This window comes from Felis catus, chromosome A1 (assembly GCF_018350175.1).
Source record: "Felis catus isolate Fca126 chromosome A1, F.catus_Fca126_mat1.0, whole genome shotgun sequence".
NCBI lineage: Eukaryota > Metazoa > Chordata > Mammalia > Carnivora > Felidae > Felis > Felis catus.
In genome coordinates, this window is record NC_058368.1 from 111,820,018 (window position 1) to 111,841,802 (window position 21,785).

The following is a 21,785-nucleotide window of genomic DNA, read 5'->3' on the forward strand; positions in this document are numbered from 1 at the left end:
TGTGGTTTCTAGTGACTGTGCATGGCTTTTGTTCCATCATGAAGTCCAAAAATGATAACTTGAACCATTTTCACTCGGGGACCCTCTGTCTTGGTTTTCTCTTATTGTCATAACAAATCACCACAAGCTGGGTCACTGAAAATGACACAAATGTATTATCTTACTGCTTTGGAGGCTAGAGGTCCAACAGGGTCTCACGGGGCTAAAATCAGGGAGTCAGCAGGGCTACCTTCCTTCCTGGAGGCTCTCAAGGACAAACTTTGCAGTTTCTACAGGCTGCAGAGGATCCCTTGGTTCATGGCCTCCTTCCTCCATCTTTAAAGCTAGCAGCAGTGGGCAGAGTCCTTCTTACAGAACATTACTCTGACTTCCTCTTCTCCTTTGAAAGGACCCTTGTGTGTACGTTGGGCCCACCTAGGGAGTCCATGGTAATCTTGCTTTCTTAACACCAGCTGATTAGCAACCTTAATTCCCCTTTGCTGTGTAACATAACATAGTTACAGGCTCTGGGGATTAGGTCATAGACTTCATATAAAAGAATCCAGGATAATCTTGGTTTCTGAAAGTTAGTTGATTAGTAAGTTGGGCATCTTTGGGAGCCATTATTCTGCCTTCCATACTACCCACAGTAAAAGAAAGTATGTGTCCACACAAAGACCTGTACTTGAGTATTCATAGCAGCACTGTATGTAGTAACCCCAAACTGGTAACATTCCCGTTGTCTGTCAACTGGTTAATGGATGAACAAAATATGACATGTCTATAAAGTGGAATATGATGTAACAATAAAAAGGAAGTGCTGATGCATGTTACATCATGCATGGTGAACTTCAAAAACCTGATGCTAAGTGAAGTAAACCAGGTGTAAAAGATACATTTGTATCTTTATAGGGACATTCCAGAAGAAGGAAATCCGTGGAGACATAAGCAGGTCATTGGGTGCCTGGAGCTGAGGAATGGGGTCAGTCTGAAATGGACACTGGCAAGTTTGTTGGAACGATGGAAGTGTTGTAGAACCAAATGGTGGTGATGGTTATACAGTTGTGTAAGTTGACTAGAAAATCTTTTAAGCTGGGTTAATTTTATGGTAATTTATAATTCACTAAAGCCACTTGAAAAAGGAAAGCATTTGTGCCGGCCCAACAGGCAACGTGACCTAGCGGAGGTTGAAGGCCACAGGAGGAAGGTGGCTGAGTGTGGTGGCAGCTTAGTGGATTTGAGAAGTTGGTCATACACACAGGGATTGAGCAGATAAGTAAATACACTGAGGGTTAAGGAGGCTGGTTTTCCAGGGTTAGAGGAGGGAGTCGCTGAAGAGGAAAGAGGGAAGTGAGAATGAACATAGTGATGTTAGACTGGTATTGGAGGTATCTGTGTAAACTCGTGGTTTTCAGTATAGACAAATGTAGAAGGTAGCATATAGGTAAATATTGCATAGACATGTGTATATGTATCTGCATTTGCAAATGTTGGTGAGCTCTTTCCACTGGAAGGCCTTGCAACCAGGACAAATGGCACACCAGGTTGCTCAGGTAATGGTTTCTAATAGCATTTTCCACTAAAGGAGACTAGGAATCCTTGGAGAAATGGCCGATTCCAGGGCTGGGACAGGTAAAGTACACTGTGCTGGAAATCTTTTCTGCCAGAAAGCAAGGAGATGATTAACAAATGAAGTGGGCATGTTGAGAGGACACGGAAGCCATCTTGAAGGGGCTCCCATTGGCACAATCTGGGACATTTGAGCATCAAAATATATAATGATGGTAATGGTTTAACACCCACAAAACTGCATCCCATGAACCCACACTGGTGTAAATGAGTAAGTGTGGAATAAGAGAAAGCTCCACTTCACTGTAGAATGCCAACCAATCCATGTGGAAGGAGTCATGGGGTTAGATAAATCTCCATTCAGGGGCACCTGGGTGGCTCAGTCGGTCGAGCATCTGATGATTCTTGATTTCAGCTCACGTCATGATCCCAGGGTCGTAGGATTGAGCCCCGTCAGGCTCTGTGCTGAGAGTGGAGCCTGCTTGGGATTCTCTCTTTCCCTCACTCTCTCCCTCTGCCCCTCCCCCTTGTTCATGTGTTTTCTCTATCAAAAAAAATAATTTGGGAAAAAATAATTATTTAAACTTGTTTCACATTTTTAAAAAAGTTTTAAATTTTTAAAATTTTAATTCTTTTAATGTTTATTTTTGAGAGAGAGAGAGACACAGCACAAGCAGGGGGGGAGCTGAGAGAGAGGGAGACACAGAATCCTAAATAGTCTGCAGGCTCTGAGCTGTCAGCACAGAGCCCATCGCGGGAGCTCGAACTCAAGAATCGCGAGATCCTGACCTGAGTCAAAGTTGGACGCTTAACCGACTGAGCCACCCAGGAGCCCCTACACAATTTTTAAAATACATTTGCATGTGATGATGTGCCAGGCCTCATTCTTCTCTGTAATTTGGAACTTACTCAGGTGTGAAGCACTCTTTGCTCCTGAATGGTCACAGGCTACTGTTTCTTCAAGTTTCTTTTCATCTGGACAGTTCTGCACTCTTTCTCTCTGTGTCCTTGCTGGCGGTTAGCAGCTGTTCCTGTCTGCTGTTGGCATTGTGCCACCTACAGGTGCGCCTGCCTGTCATATGCTGTGTGCCCTGGCTGGAATGCCACAGGAACAAGCTCATTGGGGGCCGCGTCCCTGGCTCGGAGGGACTTGCTGTGCGAGGAAGGGGCCTGGGCTTTCTTGCGTGGATGTTGTGACCACTCTTGTCTGCCCAGATTCCTTGCAGTCTATTCTTTAGCTCCGAAAATGTTCTAAAGAGGGGAGATTGCCTGAGGATTGGGTATTGGTCGTGACCACCTTTGGTTTGGGGAGATGTCTGGTTTGTTATCTTGTAGGAGGGTTGCTTGACAGACCAACGTGAGAATGAGGGGTCACCCTGCTGCTCAGAGATTGCCAGATGTCAGTAGATTAGCCAGTGCCACCTGCACAGTACGGTAACCATCGACAGCCTCTTGTGAGGGTGACTTCTGGGGTGCCATCCAGGGAAATACCAGCCGATGATTCTGTATTATGAGCTGAGTAATGACCTGCCACACCTCCACCCTCAGATCATTTTGCCATTTCTTCCCTTGCCAGCCCGCATTTTCCATGAGCCTCTGCATTTCTGTGTTGGCCGGACCCCTCATCCCCAAAGCTGTGTCTGTCCTTCCTTCTTGGGGCCTGTGCGGGGAGTCGTTGTGAGGACAGATCTCTAAGACGAACTGTCATCTTTGGAGACCACACTGCCAGTGGCACCTTTGAGCTTGGGGATCTGGGCAGGACGGATGGCCCTGGGCTCTGGGAAGCCGTCCCAGGAAGTTTGGTTTACCACACGCAAATAGACGGTCATCATCCTGGAGCTGGAAATTTGGTTTCTGGACTCATTTTTGTATGCTGTTTATGTTGGCCACTGTCCTTGGAACAACCTTGGCCAGCTGAGGGTTGAGGGAAATCATGCCTTGTCGACTTGGAAAGGGTCATTCAAAAAGGTATGGGTTGTCTGGCCAGGAACTTTTCTGATAGGGTCGGCATGCCCCTGCCTGGCACAGCTTGGTTTTGATTTGGCCTGAGTGCCCTCTTGGGAATGGTAATAGGGGGTATGCCATGCCAGGAGAGGCCCCAGCAGCCAGCTTGCATCATGTGGAAGGCACTTTTTTCCCAAGGCACAACCATCATTAGCTGAGGAGGGTCTGCCTATGTGGCCTATGCACGAGAGCCTTTAAAATGTATTTGGTTGTATTGTATTTTTAATATTTTATTAAGTTCCTTTTAAAGTGTTTTGGAGCCCCAGCTGCTTATGCCAAAAGCCAGACCCACAATTCTTTTGAGGTCTACCCCTCCCTCCCTCTCCTTCTCTTCTTCCCCTGCCCTCTGTCTTTGTCTCTCTTTCTATCCCCTCAGTTATAGGTGTTTTGATGTAATCAGGTTTCCATGAGAGGAAAGCCTGATTTTGCCCTTCACCTCCCAGGAATGACCTTCATCCATTTGGGTTTTAGCAAAGGGTGTGTCTGGCCTCATCTGTGATTTGATCTCTCTTCTGAGCATGTCTTAAAGGCCATGGCCTTCAATGGGTTTTTGACCAAATCTGCATCTTCGCGGCCACATCCTCAATTTGGTGAGGAGACCGCTCCGTGTCACAACTCTGGAAACCCAGGGACATCAGGACCCCTCACTTCTGCTTGTGAACTGGTTGGTCTTTGAGTTCACTTCTTTCTTGTAGTACCCTTTGAAGTACAGGCAGTCATAACAGCTCACACAAGGGATCATCTTTCCTGATGCTTCTCTGCCAGGAGCCACAAATAGATGAGGTGTCTATATTCAGTTTTCCACATCTCGTGGGCAGCATTTTTTCTGCCATGTAACCCAGGTGCCATGTTTCTATCCCTCTTTAGGTTCCCTTACCACTAGCTATCCAGTGCCAAAGCCACTGTGCCAAAGTTTGGGTTGGCATAGCACTCCACCTGTAGGTGCCGATTTCTGTTTTACTTTGTGCAGCACAAATACCTCCCAATAGGTCCAGTGGCTTATGACAAAAATATGTTTTATGACTCAGGGTTCTGTATGTCTTCTGTTTTGCTCCACGCTGTGAGTCAGGTTCAGGTCGTTGTACTTTTTGGGCCCCAGGTTGAATGGTACCTGCTGTCTAAGGCACGCTCTTCTCATGGCATGTTCCAGGGGGTGAGCCCCAGCTTATAATTCTTTTTTTTTATTAAAAAAAATTTTTTTGGCTTAGTCAGTTAGGCGTCCGACTTTGGCTCAAGTCATGATCTCACGGTCCGTGAGTTCGAGCCCTGCGTCGGGCTCTGTGCTGACAGATTGGAGCCTGGAGTGTGCTTTAGATTCTGTGTCTCCCTCTCTCTCTGCCTCTCCCCACCCCCCCCAAATAATTAAACGTTAAAAAAATTTAATGTTTATTTTGGAGAGACCAAAAGAGAGCACAAATGGGGGAGGAGCAGAGAGAGACACACACACACAGAATCCAAAGTAGGTTCTAGGCTCCGAGCTGTCAGCACCGAGCCCGATGTGGGGCTTGAACCCACAAACAGTGAGATCATGACCTGAGCTGAAGTTAGACCCTTAACCCACTAAGCCATCCAGGTACTCCTATAATTCTTAAAGTGTTTCTTTCATGTCCCCACCCCTGTCCCATTCTCTGCCACTTTCTGAGTTGTTTCTTTACATCTTTTCCAGTTAATTCTCGCATCAGCTGTATTTATTCATTGGGCTTCTGGTTTCATTTTTCATTTCTAGGAGTTCTAGGTGATCCTTTCTTAATCAGATACACCAGATCAATTTTAAAATGTTCTTCTCCCATTGTGTTTAAGCTTATAGTCCTTATTTCATATCTGTACCTTGGCCCTTGGGGGTCAGTTTTGCTGCCCTTCCTGCTGAATCTTACTCACAGTGGTTTCTTTCCTTGGGTGTTTGGTAATTTTTCATGGTGAGCTCACATTTAACCGGTTATAATCTGCAAGATCCTGGAGAGCCTGGGCTGAGTGTGCATTCTTTCGGAGAGATTTTGTGAATGGTTCTTCTTGGTGTCCAGTGATGTCACCTACCTGAAGACACTTGAATTCTACCTATCTACTTGGTGTTTCCTTGACTGAGGAAATGCAAATTCACCCAGGTGAGAGCAGACTTGGGCCACGAACTCCATGGGACACTCCCTGAGTATTTCTCCCTCCAAGCCAAGGCTGGAGATGGCCAGGTCTCCCGGTTGTCTCCTTTTCCAGTGAGTGGATTGCCCGAGGTATAACTTTGAGAGTCCTAGGTCCAGACAGAGGTCCTAGTTTAGGCCTCCTTCTTTTGTAGGTCAGAGGTTTCTTTTCTGCTTCTGGGATTGGCTGATGACCTTACGGCAGCCCTGTTTTCCGTACTTACATGGGTTGGGCATCTTAATTCAGCTAGAGCTCTTAGCATTGTAGATTTCCCATACCTGTTTGTTTGTTCCCTCCCTCCCTCCCTCCCTCCCTCCCTCCCTCCCTCCCTCCCTCCCTTCCTTCCTTCCTTCCTTCCTTCCTTCCTTCCTTCCTTCCTTCCTTCCTTCCTTCCTTCCCCTTCGCACTTATATTTATGTTTACTGTGTCTTACCCAGCATTTCTGGATGATTATGGTGGGTGGGTGACCCAGCACATTGGCAGGAGCTGGAGGCCTCCCTCTATAGTACACTTATCTCAGTCCTCCCTGGGCACACAGAAGGTCCTGTTTCTTAAGAGGCCTCAGGGGCTCAGTGCAGGGGCACCCAGGGGAAGGAAAAGACCCAATTTCTCTGTATGGGCTTCTTGTCTGAGAGAGGATAGGGCATATAGACACAAGGAGGTTGAAGAGGAAGGGACCCCCATGCATTTATTGAGCACCTATCGGGCATGTGCAAGATCCTGTGTCTGTACCACGCCTGTCTACTCCTATCGTCTTACTCTATCCTCACAACAACTTTTGAAAGACTCAGAAATGTCAAGCAATGTACCCAGGGTCTCACATCAAGCCGGTGGGCTGAGCTGAGAAGCCAAGTCTACCCCTTCTCCTAGTCCAGTGCTTCTTCAGAAGACAAGGTGCAGGCGGGCCTGCCTGCCCGGAGCAGGTGCGTGGGAGGCTGCATGACCTTTCATGGACAACTCCGCTTGCCCGAGTCTCTGAGCTTGTGTTGGCAACATGGCGGTGGGCACCAGTGAGTAGGGGCTTTGGGCAGATTTCCCCCCTCCCCTTTTCATGATGGTTGTGGAAGTTCCAAAGGAACAGATAAGTAAACCTCTTGAATGGGGTGCGGGGATACCGTACTACATGTGAGGGCAGGGGGCTGTGGTGTGGTTGGGGCTAGAGGGGCCACATCTGGAGCCACTGGTGAGCGGGGCATGGACGCTTTGGGAAGAGAGACAGGTGTGTGTGTGTGGATGGGGGCTTGGCCAGGAGACCATGTTTCAGACTCTGTATGAGTCTAGCTGCCGTGCTGTTGGGTCATTGCCAAACACTTAGCGGCCGTGACTCCCCGGGCCCCGGACCCTTGGGTATTTGTTTTTTTAATGACGATTCATTCCCAAGGATGGCAACAGCTTTAGCCCACAAGTCTGAACTTAGATCTTGTCTCCCAACCCAGCGGTGTTTGCTTATGCCTTTTCCGTTGAGAAAGTCCCATTCCGTGTCTTCTCCCTGGCACTGCCCCCACCCCCGGGCAGTCATGACATGTCAGGCTCCAGCATATGGTCATGGCAGAACAGAAAGAGACTGCTCCTCAGGGTGCACGGGGCCCGTGGGCTGCGTCCCCACCACTGTCCCAGTCAGCAGGGGCAGGAGGCTGTCGCGCACAGGAGTGATCGGGGGCAGCTCAGCTGCCCCAAGCAACGCCTGGAGCTGGCCGTAGGTTCACCAAGGCTTCCTGGCCCAGCAACCTGCAAGCTGGAACCTCTGGGTGGGGTTCTGTGATGGGAAGGGAAACCCCAGGGCCGGGTGGGGAACAGAGTGGTTAAGAAAGCGGACGCTGGAGTCAGACAGAGCTGGATTCGGGTCCTGGCTCTGTCAGTTGGTTTGTGACCTCGGGCAAGTTCTTTAACTTCTCAGAGCCTCAGTTTCCCTGCCTCTGAGAACAGGAGTAACAACTGTACGTGGCCCTGTGTGGCTGCTGAGGGCCTTCCACACAGGACCCGACACGTGGTAAGCAAGCAGTAAATGCCACCTGTTGTTGTCATCGCCGTCCATGTTGAAGGGACCCTGGAGGCCATGGTGCCCGATTGTGTTGGCTCTGGTCTGAGCAACAAGAGGAAAGCCCAGACGAAAAAGCCCAGTAACTTAGAACTTGGGTGTAGAAATTGAGTGGTCGGTGTTGGTGCGATTGTGGCCCTTTAGCTGTGGGAGGAGGCTGTCTGAAGGCCCAGAGGGGTGACCCGGTGGTCACAGGGGATGGCCACTCCCCACAGCGTTCTCCAGAAGCCTGGCAAGTAAACCTGCTGCTCCCCACTCAGATCGGCTGGCTAGAGGCCAAGGAGGCTGCAGTGATGCACCCGTGCCTCAACCTGACTTGGGCTTCCAAGGGCCTTTCTTTTTTTAGAAAAAAAATTTAATGTTTATTTATTTATTTATTTATTTATTTATTTATTTATTTTATTTATTTATTTTTTTAACATTTATTTATTTTTGGGACAGAGAGAGACACAGCATGAACGGGGGAGGGGCAGAGAGAGAGGGAGACACAGATACGGAAACAGGCTCCAGGCTCCGAGCCATCAGCCCAGAGCCCGATGCGGGGCTCGAACTCCCGGACCGCGAGATCGTGACCTGGCTGAAGTCGGACGCTTAACCGACTGCGCCACCCAGGCGCCCCTAATGTTTATTTATTTTTGAGAGGGAGGGTACAGGAGAGGGGCTGAGAGAGAGAGAGACATGGAATCAGAAGCAGGCTCCAGGTTCTGAGCGGTCAGCACAGAGCCCAATGCGGGGCTTGAACTCTCGAACCACGAGATCATGACCTGAGCTGAAGAGACGGTCACTCAACTGACTGAGCCACCCAGGGGCCCCTGCAAGGGCCTTTCTTAACCTGAAGCGGCCTGGGTTCCTGGGGATGGGAATCCGGAGAGAAAGCAGACATGCGAGGACCCCAGAAAGAATTAGGAGAAAGCCACCAAGCCTGTTGTTTGGGAAAAGATAGCTGGTCATTCTCTAACCTGCAGGGTGCTTGCGACTGCGGTTGTATCGGGCCCTGCAGGCTCAGTCATCTGCAAAAGTAGGCGTTCAACCTGGGTATCTGGGCTCTGGAGCCCGCTCTGGAGCTGGCTGTTCTCAGCTGTAGTATACCTGTGTGCCTGGGGGCTGTCCAGAGCCTGCTCCCTGGGCCCTCCGTGGCCCTGCACTGCCCACGTTTCACAGTCTGCTAAGATTTTGCAGGATGGGGGCGCCTGGGTGGCTCACTTGGTTAAGTGTCCAACTTTCACTCAGGTCATGATCTCCTGGTCGTGATCTCTTGCAGTTCGTGAGTTCAAGCCCTGCGTCAGGCTCTGTGCTGACAGCTCAGAGCCTGGATCCTGCTTTGGATTCTGTGTCTCCCTCTCTCTCTGCCCCTCTCCTGCGTGTGCATGTGCTCTCTCTCTCTCTCTCAAAAATACATAAACATTTTAAAAAAAGGTATTCACAGTATAGAAAATGGACTCAAAAATCAAGTGGCAGGAGTCTTGCATTTGAAGCTTCTCGGGTGGTACTCTGAAAGGTGTGTGTGGGGTGCAGTCTGGTGGGGAACGGCTGAGGGCATCATGGACCCTGGGGCCCACCCAGCCATGGGAAAGGGACTTTGTGTCTCCTGGACCAGAAGGTACTCTCACAGTCACATTCGTCAGGTGACACTAGGAGCCCAAGAGCTTTGTAGGGAAAGCTGTACCTCACTGAATGGATTTCCTTCCCTTGGTGACAGATTCTGTTAATCCTTTCCTGATAATGACAGCTTACCTTTCTGTTTTTGTAGATACGAGGAGCATTTATGTCCTGAGGGTCTATGAAGACCCTCTCGTCAATAGAGTCCTGCCCCCCAAAGATATCCACATCCTAATCCTCAGACCCTGTGAACGTGTGTGTTCCCTTGCATGGCACAGGTGACTGCCAGGTGTGATTAAGTTAAGGGTTTTGGGACGGGGAGCTTACCCTGGATTTTCCGTTGGGCCCAGTGTTTTCACAAGAGCCCTTGTCAGTGAGTGAGGGAGGCGGAGTGTCAGAGTCAGAAACGGAGAAGAGATTATGGAAGCACAGGTCAGAGAGAGGCAGAGAGAAGTTAGAAGATGCTTCTGGAATGGCTTTATAGAGGGGGGAGAGGCACAAGCCCAAGGATGCAGGCAGCCTTGGGAAGCTGCAAAAAGGCAAGGAAAAAAATTCTCCCCTTGAACCTCAAGAAGGAGCACAGCTTGGTGATGCCTTGATTTTTTGTGTAGTGAGACACAGGTGGGACTTGTGACCCCCAGAACCGTAAGATAACTTGTGGTGTTTCAAGTTACTAAGTTCCCGGTAATTTGTTACGGCAGCAGCGGGAAACTAATACAGACACTAAGACCTGAGGTTCGGGGCAGGAGACGGTGAGTGCAGTGCGTGTCCTAGACCCACCCCAGAGATCTGTCTCCTGCCTCACCCTCCTGGGCTCCAGAGCAGGGATCCAGACCGCCCCTCTTCAGCAGAGCTTCATGGGTGGGTGTGTCCTTAGCCCGTGTGTCCTCATGAGCATGCGTTTCCTTCAGGGCTAAGTCTAACAGCACATTAGGAGCAAAGAGAAGGGAGGGTAATCACGCGTGACATGGAACCACCGTTCCATGCACCTTCTTTCCTATGGAGTCAGGACTGTGGACTTTTTGACCACACTTTGTCTCCCTTTGGTTGCTTTCTTCCATAATTTTTGGCTCTAGGTCTGTGCTCCAGAGTACAGAAGCTCCCAGGAAGGTGAGTGCCAGCCAAGAGATGGGTTTCAAGTGCAGTCAGGGAACCACAGGGAGCCCACTCCACGTTCATGGCTGTAGACAAGCCAACATGGCCATGGGATCTGTGAGGTTTTTTTCAGAAATACCTTTGGCTTTGGTGTATCCGAGAGCAAGCGCTAAACCACTCTCTTCACCATGGCTTGCAGAAGTGAGCCTACCACTGGCAGTGGGCTTTGTTGAGAGGAACTGTTGGGTTGCAGGGATGGACAAGCGGGGTTCGGGGCGGGGGAGGTGAGGATAGAGGCAAACAGCCTTGGGGTTTTGCTTTATTTAAGGCCTCAGGAATCTTCCCTGAACAGGCCAGCCTTTGCCCATGGAGGGCTTCCTCCCAGAACTGGATTGGTTTGCATATCCCTGGACCTTTTAACAACTTAGAAAAACACTTCAGTTCTTTATCCAAAGAGGAATTTAGCACAGACAATTACCACGGGCTTTAGGCATTTCAAGGTTGTTATAAAGGAAGCTGGGGCAAAAACAAAAAGGCAGAAGGACCGAGACAGCACTGCTTGATTTCCAGCACTGATACAAGACTGGTCCCTGGATCTTGAGCAGACCCCTCTGTACCTGGTTCTTAGTTTCCCTGTCTCCTACATACACATTCCCCATGGGTCCATCCACTTCTGACTTGTACCCTTCATTGATTCCAGGCTTGAACATGGCTGCAGGTTTGCAAGACTTCACACCGAGGAGTCCTTGATCCATTCAGAAACAAAGAGAAACTGTTTTGTGAGTTATTAAAAAAAATTTCCCTTGGAAAGTAAGAATTCCACAAAGGTAGTTAGCACACAGTCCTCAGAATTTGCAGAGAGATACCAATTGTCCCAATAATTCCAGAGCAGGATGTGGCAGAGAGCTAGATGCCAGCCTGCCGTCCCTCCCTGCCCCACCCCTCCCTGAGAGCAACCAGAGGGGCTCCCATCAGCCTGGCCTCTGCTGGCTGGGATGCTGCAGGGACTGGCTTCTCAGGAGCCACAATTACCAACTGCCTGTGGAGTGAGGGTTTGATCTCCGACAGCAGATAATACATTGTTCCCATGCACTAAACCAATTCCCCTGAGCCCTGGAAACATGATAATTCCACCCTCTCTCTGCCGTCACTAACTCACGCCAAGAAACCACACTAAACCATGATGCTGAAATTAAAATAATGCCTTTGTAGATCTGCTGATTACAAAATTCTAGGTGGGTTTCTTGACACTAAGTTTTTCTCAGTGATTCAGGGGCTTGCTGTCCTCCCATGCCTGGGGTACTTTGCATTACAGCGTTTATGATTGTCGCCCTGGAGCCTTGAAGAGCTGGGATTGAATCCAGTTCTGTCCCTGTTTCCTATGTGACCTTAAGTAAGTTATTTAACCTTTTCTGTTCCCTTGTTCTCAGGGGAGAATGGGATCTTCCTCACAGAGCTGTTAGGGCACTAAGCTACCGTTTATTGAGTGCTTACTGTGTGCTGGGGCACATGTACCCTGCCATTTAGCATTCGCAGTGACTTCATGGTGGTGGCGTCCAGGGGGGTAGTATTGTTCCTATTTTATAGATAAGTTGCAGACCCCGAGAAGCCAAGTGACTCACCCAAGTCCACAGCTGGTGAGCAGCACAGCTGGGACTCGAATCTGGAAGTGGACTCAAACGTCCTCCCTCTCTCTCTTTTTGTTAATGTTTATTTATTTACTTTTGAGAGTGAGCAGGGGAGCAGCAGAGAGAGAGAGAGAGAGAGAGAGAGGGAGACAGAGAATCTAAAGCAGGCTCCACACTGTCAGCACGGAGCCCCATATGGGGCTCAAACTCACAAGCTATGAGATCATGGCCTGAGCTGAAGTTGGACGTTTAACTGACTGAGCCACCCAGGGGCCCGCAGTCATATGTCCTCTTTCTCAACCACTGAGACAATCCTTGCCCTTGGAAGGGCTTGCGTGCAGTAGGTACACAGTACAAATGAACGGACAAAGAGAAGAGAGCTGAGTGCGTTGTCTGTAAACCTGATCCCAAGGAGTGTGTCAGGTCTCATGCATGAAACCTGGATTCCCAGGATCTCAGCATGATGGCAGGCAGGCAGATGGCCTCCTTGGGGATTGTTCCAGGGCACGGCTGGGCAGCAGAAGGCCCTCTGGAGTGCCTGAGCAGTCTTCTCCCCTCCCTCCGGGGCAGGCAGGGATGTCTAGAGTTCGAGCCCAGATCCTAGATCCTGGAGGCAGGCGCAGCGTTGCTTAGATTTAAGGAGTAAGTTCAAAGCAGAAAGGAAGCTCTCTTAAAAACGAAGGGCAGTGTGGGTGTCAGGGCCAAGGGAGGATGGTTGAGAATTCCCAGTAAAACTTTACAGCTTCCGCACTTCTGCTCCTCTCAATCTTCCCATGAAAACCGCACGTCTGGGGGAGTGTCTCGACTGAGTGAGGCCAGGAGCCACCCCTTAGCCCCGCCAGGCAAGGCTTTCCGGCTTCATTAGTGCCCGCGCACAGCCCTGGTGGACGGCAGCCGGCTAATTGGGGGCCACACGGCAGGCCTGCAGGGAGGAGAAGTGACCACCAGTGCCCGTGGGGGCCGGGATGGCCCCGACGCTGCCCGCCCACCCTGCTGGCCCTGCATCTGGGCAGAGGACACTCTGCTCTTGTCCCTTTTATGCGTATTGACTTAGCGGAGTGCAAACATGTTAAAAGTTCACTTTCTCCTTTATAGGAGTCTATAAAAAGGCTCTTAAACTGGAGTCCTAGGGCTTGAGCGAGACAAATGTAGGATCAGGCCTTAGGGATGGTGTAGTCCGTCCCCCCGCCTTCACGGAGGTGTGAGCCCATTTCGGATGTTGCTTCAGCTTGAAGCCTGGAAACCCCAGCTTGGCTCATACAACCACAGCAGACCCATGCCAGCGGGCAGAGGGGTCCGGATGTGGGGGCTGCCTGTGCACTCTATCTCTGGTGTGTCCCTAGTGAAAGTTGGCTGGCCTGCATGGCTCTCTGGGGTGTAACAGCAGGAGAGTTGGCCTTGCCCAGGGCCAGTGGGGGGTGCCTGAGATCCCGGGGTCTCTAAGCAAGTACAGGAGAGGAAGTGTCCCACGTGCCCAGCATCTGGCTAAGTGAACTTCCTGATCATCGGCCCTGGTGACTTAGAGCCTAGGATGGCCTGTTGGGGTGCTGGAGAGGGTGGGGGTGCAGGATGGACTTGTACCTCTGGGGTCCTTGTGTGGCCACAAGAACCACAGAGCCCACGGCATGCCCTGTCCATGTAAAATGCTCCCTTTAAAGAGTGACTTGGTAATCAAGTGATGAGCCCTGTAGTCAAGACTTGCGAGTGGGGGGGGGGGGGGGAGGCGGGCAGTTTGCAGGCTTTGGGAAACTGCTTTTGTTCCTCAGCCCTCAGTTTCTCCGTTTGTCAAGCTGGGGGGACCTCCCTGCCCTGCCTGCCTGCCTCTCAGGGTTGTCGTAAGGCTACAGCGGGAGAGAGGCATTTGGGAATGGTGGGTGGGACAAAGGTGCTTTATGGCCCAGAGGGACCTGATCTGCAGAAGGTGACCCTGGCACTCCTTTGTTCAGCAGACAGCTAATGGAGGGGTGAGAGAATGAATGTGCTGGGGCTCACTCCCAGGGCCTGGCCAGTCACTGTGTCCTCCTCGCTGTGTCTCAGTGTATTCTATTCTGTAGGTATGGCTTTGGGCAGGAACACAGGATCTGGTCCCACTCACAGGCACACACCCTGGGGCATCTCCCTGATACTGGCTGTCCCTTTTGGCTCTGCTGATCTGCCCCTCGCATTGGGCCGTGCTGTCCGAAGAGGTGTGGCAGCGCGGCGGGGGCCTCCATCTGTGGTCTCCCCACGTGGCGCCTGGGCCCAGTAAGCAGGTCCCTCTGGGCACCAGGGGTGGTTGATGGGGCCAGAGCAGCCCCAGTGGTCAGCAGCAGCCTTCACAGGCCTGTCCAGCCCAAGGTATTCCTCCCGGCAACCAGGGGAGAGCATGCGCCTTGGCCTAGGCTCAAACAGGTATGAGCTTTCCTGAGAGCAGGAAGTATTCAAAGCTAAGAGAAAGGCAGGAAGGGGATAGAAACCTTTTGGAAAGAACAGTTACCCTCCGAGTGTAAATCTGGTCAAAGCACAGAAGAAGGTTAGCGTGGGTTCTGTACCTGATGGGCAGGCTGGCTTTCAAGTCCAAATTGGCCTTGCCTCTCTACCTTGCTTGAATTCTTTACTCTCTCTGAGTCCATTTTGTCACAAGTAAGGTGGTGATAGGTCACAAACTGTAGAGTATTTGGGGAGCGGGGGGAGTTTAATGCAATGAGTGTGAGGCACCCAGTGCAGTGCCTGGAACACAGAAATGTTCACTACATGGATATTATTATTTCTACCACCATGATTTTCACTATCGGTAGCATAGAACCATTGGTTGATCGAAATGCCCTGGCCATGGTTGTTGCTCCGTACGCTAAGTTAAATGGTATGAAAAGCTTGGAGTGTCACCCTGAAGAGCTCCACCAACTCAGGTTCCAGAACAGTGTTGCCCAATACAATAGCCACTAGCCACATGTGCCCACCCAGTGAGGACTTAAAATGTGATAAGTAAAAATGAGAAACTGAATTTGAAATTGTACTTAATTTTAATTTAAATAGTCGCATGTGGTTCATGTGTACCATATTGGTCCTGAAGGTTCTAGAAGGTTCCCTCCAAAATGGACATGGCCTAGGTCTTCTCTGAGCTGTGTTAGCACCGGATGGAGAAGGGTTTACTACTAACTCCAGCACTTCCAGCTACAAACAATAAGGTTGGGGTTACACATGGTGTTGGTAACCACCTGGCCAGATTCCTTTAAACTTGGCCCGCATGAAGATGAACTGGCTGCTCTCAAACACTGACCATAGCCAGAGTTTGGATTCTGGCCATGGCAGGTGCCTGGCTTCTAACCTTTATGGGAATCAGAGCAATAGTAAGAAATAGATCACGTGTATTGAAGTATTTGGCCCTGACACTGTGTTGCCAACTCTATTTCACAGATGAGACCACACCCCCAAGAGGTGGGGTGACTTAACTCGCTCCTCCTCCCTTCTCCGACCACAAAAATAGAGGCCCAGCCCGTCTCCTACTATCGGAATGCCAAAGTATGGCTCAAGGTCACGGGCTGCAGAGCAGTGTTTCCCCAGCCAGAGTAGGGAGTAGCTTCCCATTTTATAGCTGTGAGAGTGAAGGCTCAGAGGGTCCAGAGGACCTCCCCGGAGGTCACAGGGAGTTGGTCATTCCATGAGGAGGCAGTACGGTACTCAGGGCCCGCTGGTCCCTGAAGATCACTTCTCCTGTCACCCAAGTCCTCCCTGCCCTGCTTCGACTTCCTGTGGCCACTGTCAGGGTGGACAGGCCGCACCGCAGGGCACGTCCACACGAACTGGAGTGAGGGCAGGGCCCCGAGTGGGGTGGTCCTGCCTCAGCGGAGCGGGGTGCACTGGTGGGGGACTGACAGCTGACGGCCTTAATGGGCACATTGTCCCCTTGCTGCCGAGAGCACCGCCCGGCCACTTCCTCACACGCCGCGCGCTGGATGAGCTCATGTCTGAGGCTGCGGGCGGCACGGGGCAGCCGAGCTTGGCTGCAAGGAGGCCCGGGGCCCGCGAAGCCCAAGCAGGCTGGGGCCGGCGGAGTCGTGAAGCAGAACGTTGTAATGAGCGACGCCGGCTGGATTTATGGGGCTGCGCACGTGCGCCTGGCCTTCCTGCGAGGGCCTCCGCACGGGAACAAAAACAATTCCTGGCCCGAGAACGGCGCGACTGGGTCTTAACAAGAGCCCACTAATTACTGGAAGGCCCCGGCCAGGTCCCCAGCCTGTGGAGGAGCAGAGCGTGGGGCTGGTTCCTGTGTCAGCTTAGGCTTTGCTGGAGTCTTCGGTCTCTACTCAGGAGGCCCAGCGGGAGGCACAAGACATGCCACTTGCTACCTATGGCATTGCAGAAGCCGCTGACCTCCTCCTCACTTTTCCTCATCTGTAAAATGGGGCGATGTGCCTTCTGAAGCCGGGGGGTGACAGCATACCAGGGTGAACAAGGGTGGACCTCGCAGATGGCCCGTTTCTGGTTCTGAGTCTTGGTTATCTGCCTCGTTCTGCTGTGTGGCTTGCCGAGAAACTTCACCTCTCTGAGCCAGGCTCCCTCACCTAGAAAGTGGGGATAACGGTGCTCAGTTTGCAGGGTGACGAGGAGGATTTGACAAGAGAACGCACGTGGACTCCTTAGTGTACCAGGTACTCAAACCGCTGCCACCTCTGCACGCGGTCACGGCTGGCTGTGTTACTGTCATCTTCCTACACAAGCATGCGAGTGGCAGATGGGTTCTTGAAGGCCCTGTGTCAGTGTGATTCTGCAGCTGTGCTGTGGAGTCTGGGCTTCAGAGGGTCAGACCCATACCCTGTCAGGGGCACGTCGGAGACTCATAGGGGCCAACACGTCCCTCGTCCTCTTTCCGCTGGTAGAATCTGGGCCTTGGACTGAGAGCGGGGCTTGTCCTGGGGCTGGGTCTGTGAGGAGATCCCTGACTCGGGCTTGTGTGTTGGGCCATCAGGAAGTGGTGCTAGTCTCCCCCCAAGGACACCTGCCCTGTGGCCAGTACCCTTGCCTGGAAAGTTTGTGCACCAGGCCCCCTGGCACGCAGGCAAGAAGCTCTTGGCTGCGAGAACTCAGAGGTCTCTCCTGCAAACGTTTTCTACTGTTTTCCCTGTTTATGGATATTGTGGATTTAGCATCTGGCCAGAAAGTTCCCATGACCACTCCCTTTTCAAATCGAGAGCCAAAGAAAGCAGAAGCACCAGGTGCCACGAGATCTGGGCTGTGGTTAGCAGTGTGGCGAGAGGGTGCCGTGCCGGGGCCTGGGGCCAACGTCACACTTCACTCTGAAGCCACCGTGTGCCCGCATGAAGCGAGAGATCCAGCAGGGTGGTGCCCCTGGCTGACTTGCACAGGGATGGATTTTCGGGAATGACCATGTTCTCCCCAATCTTCTCACTGCCTTGTCTGACTCAGGCGGTCTGCCTGGTGACTAGCCTCTGAGGTCCTGGTGGAGTCTGCTCACGCAGTGATTCCCATCTGGGTCCTTGGGGTAAGACACCGAGGGTGCCCCACAGGGCAAAGGCCCCTCTCCCCGGCCTCATGGAGGGCAGGGTTTCTTTTGCTTGTCCACTGCTGCACGCCTAGGGCCTCGCCTACTGATGGGTCCAGAGGGCTCAGGGGTTGTGTGTGAGTGAGTGATCCTCGCTGGGTGATGGGGAGACAGCCGTGTGAACACATGACAGCCATCCAGGAGGCACAGTGTTGTGGCTGCTGAGTGTGCCTGGTGCACCGAGACAGGGCACCTGGCCTAAACAGACAGGGGATCGGGGAAGGCTTCCTGAAGGAGGAGGAATGGAGGTCTGAGAGCAGAGACCTGAGGGTTGGGCAGGATGACGAAGAAACGGTGGCCGTGGCATGTTCCAGACTGAGGCACTGGCATACACGGTGGCCTGAAAGCGACGTAAGAGAGGGGTGCAACAGTCTGTACTGGTGGAAAGAGGGGCGGAGGCGGGGAGGTGAGGCGGGGGGAGGCTGGGCAGCCTTCCTCGGGACCCAGGCCCATGTCCCCTTCAGGAGGCAGCTTCTGAACTTCCATGGGTCCCTCTTCCCTTGACCGTTCTGCAAACGGAAATGCTGTGCCGTCATCCCAGCCCGTTGTGAGGCCTGAGGCAGCCGTGTGCGTGCACGTGTCTTGTGTGCTGTAAAGGGCTGCGTGGCTGATGGCTCTGGGTGCTGCCCTGTAGAGGCCCTGGAGTGACTGGGGCCACTTGAGGTCCAGAGGTCCAGGAGGGTTCAGGTGAGGGCCCCCTGCCTAGCGAGGTTGTTTAGGGGAAGTTGTGAACATCCCCTTGGTCATTTGGATTTGCCCAGAATTAAGGCCGTGAGTAAGCGAGAGTTCCTCACGGTTGGCCTATCCGTGAGGTGGCGTTTCCCTAACCGGGATGTGCCACAGGGCCAGGTGACCTCTCTCCAGGCCTTTAGGGGCTGCCTCCAGGTGGGACGCCACGGGCATGACCTCCGTGGCACGTAATGAGGAGCTGCCGGGGTTCAATTAGGCGCCGAATCCGGCACTGCGCCGTGTGACTGACAGCTCATTACCCCACTGCCATTTTGGGCGGTGGAATTTAATCTCCCAGATGGCAAGCAAATCAATTTGTCCATCCACTGCAGCTGAGCCTGCTCGAAGCCTACTCTAATTTATTCTCTTAAGCTTCAGAAGCCTTGCCGTTTCAACGTACAGCAATACCAGCTTCCCTGGCCAGCCTGGGCATGGGGTGTACAGGCGGGCATAGTGGAGAAGGTTGAGTGGGCGGCCTGATCGGGCGGCTGGAGTGCTCAGGCAGGGCCCATGCCATCAGCCAGGGTCCTAGTCCAGGAGTCTGGGCTCATAGGTGGGAAGGTTGTATGTGGGAATAGGAGTGGTAGGACATCTAAGTCCCTGAGACCAAAGTCCCTGAGACCAGGGCTAAGGCCAGAAGGCACTTTGGCCAGCATGGCACAGGTGATCTGCTTCCATGCATTCTAGGGCTGGGTTTCCCCGTGCTGTGGTCATGGGCCTGCTAGAAGATTTGGAGGCTGTAATTCTGGGACTCTGGGCTGTCTGCCCTCAGTAAAGTATGGTCACAAGCCCACAGCCGTGGCAGGGACCTTCACCTTGCGACGCTGGGACAGTGTTCAGGGACATCCGAGGCCTCTTCCTCCACGATTATAGTGCCTGTGGCATGTGCTGCAGGGCGCATGATGCCCCTGCTCGACTTTGGGTGCCGGGCCCCAGCAGACTCTGGAAGGCAGTCTGGGTGACCCCTCTAAGCATACTCAAGGGGGCTGTTAGCAAAGGTCTGCATTTACGGGGCAAAAACAGCCTCTCCGAGGGGAAATTTCAGCTGCTCTGTGTCCTGGGTGATCCTGTTCAAGGTGGGTATTTTTCTGCATATCCCTCAGTTCTGCACTCTGCCGACATGGGGCTCTGGAGTCTCCTTCGGCGTGTGAGGTGGGGGGGGGCGTGGGAGGGGTGAGTGTCGCTTTGGTGGTAGAGGGATTTGAGGAAGACAGTACCTTCTGTGGAGAGAGCATTTGTGAAACACTTTCTGGAGTTTGACAAAGCAGCCCGGCTGAGTTGGTTTTTAGGGGTCAGGGAAAGGCCAATCTATTTACACACCTTTGCTAAGGAGCATGGCGGGGCAGTGATGGCGGCCGGGATTAATGAGCAGTTTTATTGCCTCGCCTGTCAGGAGGGTCATGGGATATTATTTTGATATCGGGGGGCCCCCAGAAGCAAACACATCAGGTTAAGTTATAAACAGAAGAAATGCCAAAGGAAAGGTGGCCTCACCCCTGGCCATTGAGCGTTTCCTTTTCTTCTCAGCCAGGGATGGGCCCAGGACCCTCCTCCCACCCCGGTGCTTTCAGGGGGATCCCTCTGAGGCCGCACCAAAGCCAGTTCCCAAGATAACATTGGCCGGTGGCGCCGGGCCAGGAAAATTAAACATCACGGTTGCTAACGAAAGGAAACGTCCGGGCCATCCCCCAGCCTCCGCTGCCTCTGACAGAGGGAGTGCCGGCCCACTCAGGGTGAATGATGACACAGCCCGAGTGACATGTTGAGGAAACTGCCTGAGGACTGCCTGCACCCGGCCCTGACCGGCCCGGTTGGGTCTTCCACCCCTCCGGCCTCGAGATGGGGACCAGGATTGGGACTGCGTGACTGGACGAGAGACGGAAGTGACTGCTCATCTCTTGTTTTCTTCTCCTGTCTTCTTGCCTTCTTGCCTTTTCTCTGTCAGGGCAGACTGTAGCTGTGACCAGACACAGCCGCCTGACCCTGAACGGGCAGGAGGAATTCTGCCAGATAAACACAGGCACAGATGGACAGCTCCACATGCCGGGGCCAGAGCCAGGGAGCAGGGGCCATGGCGGATGTGGCTGGCCTGGCTGCACGTGGGGTGCAGGTCTGGGCTCCTTGGCCCCCGGCAGACCCGTAGCTCCCCTGGCTGGCACCGCCAGGCCTGTGTGCCGTGTGGCCACTTACCATGTATCACCCTGACCTATGAAGTCCTGTCTATGTCTTCTGCTGCACAACCCCAACCCCCACCCCCACCCCCTGCAACACTGAGCTAGTGCGCACAGCTCCCTCCCGAGTCCCTGCCCATTTAGCACGCATGTCTCTGGGTCTCCCACTTGGCTGGACAGAGGCAGGGTCTCACCTGCCTTTGCCCGTTTGAGGCTCTTTTCATAGTAAGTACCCAGTAAATCCCGTTGGCCCCTAGATGGCTTTAACATACATTTCTATTCATCTGTCCTCTAACACGTTCTGTTCATGCTGCCAGGGCTGGCCACACACGACCTGTCTGGAATAGGCAAGAAGGCCTGCCTAACTGCAGCAGAACTTGGGAGTACATACCAAAGGAGAGGCCACCTTGGAGGTTCAGAGAACATACAATGGGGAGCACTTTGTTTAGTTAGACAACTGGGCTCATGTCCCAGCTCTAGCACTGAGAGCTGTGTGACCTTGGGGAATATGCCTCACCTCTCTGTGTTGTAGTTTTCTCGTCTGTAAAATAGGGCTAGTATTACCAACATCACAGGGTTGCCATCCAGCTGAATGGATGTAGAGGACTGGGATATGGGTGTGCATACACACACACACACACACACACACACACACACACAGTAGTTATTACTGTCATATTAGTCCCAGTTGGAGCTATGGTGCTGTGTTAGATCTCAGATGCAGGAGGCGGAGGAAATTGTCTGGATTATTGAGGGCAGAGCCCAGCTGCCGAGGGCAAGGGCTGCTCCTCAGGAACAGGGAGTGGGGGGTGGCTGTTGTCTATCTAGTGCCACCACCAGATTGCAGGGCTGCACAGCCCCTAGCTTACAGAATAATTTCATTTTTGGTAAATTTCACTAACTGCAGCGGCTCTTTTGAATGGAGGCATGTGTGCATTTCAAGTTTTCCTTGCAGTTACACCAAGTTTTCTTTCAAGTAATGAGCTGTTTTCTTTTTCCCCTGTAAACATGAGGCTGACATCAGAGAACAATTTTTGATCCTGGTTTTAAAAACTAACTGGGTGGTTTAGACATGATGGGAATCCCAGGCAGTTGGCTGGCTCTCTTTTCTGTTTCACTGAAAAGCATTTCTTCAATGAGCCCACATCTCAGGGGCGAGACGCACTTTGGATTAGTGAAAGTTTAGAAACATTTAGGTGATTATGGTAAATAATTCACGCAAATCCCGACAACTGCAACTTATTTTGTGTGTGCTGGAGGAAGAGCCTAAGCTGGCTCCCTTTCCTGCATTTGCTTCC

General features: G+C 52.2%; 1 long non-coding RNA gene across 1 annotated transcript in view; it reads left to right on the forward strand.

The window, feature by feature from the left end:
- LOC102900331 overlaps positions 1–12,025 on the forward strand; it is a 222,301-nt gene extending 210,276 nt beyond the window's left edge. Inside the window, exon 6 of the long non-coding RNA XR_002158304.3 lies at positions 11,118–12,025. This is a non-coding gene — a long non-coding RNA (uncharacterized LOC102900331). The remainder of the gene's footprint in view (positions 1–11,117) is intronic.
- Positions 12,026–21,785: the final 9,760 nt, after the last annotated feature.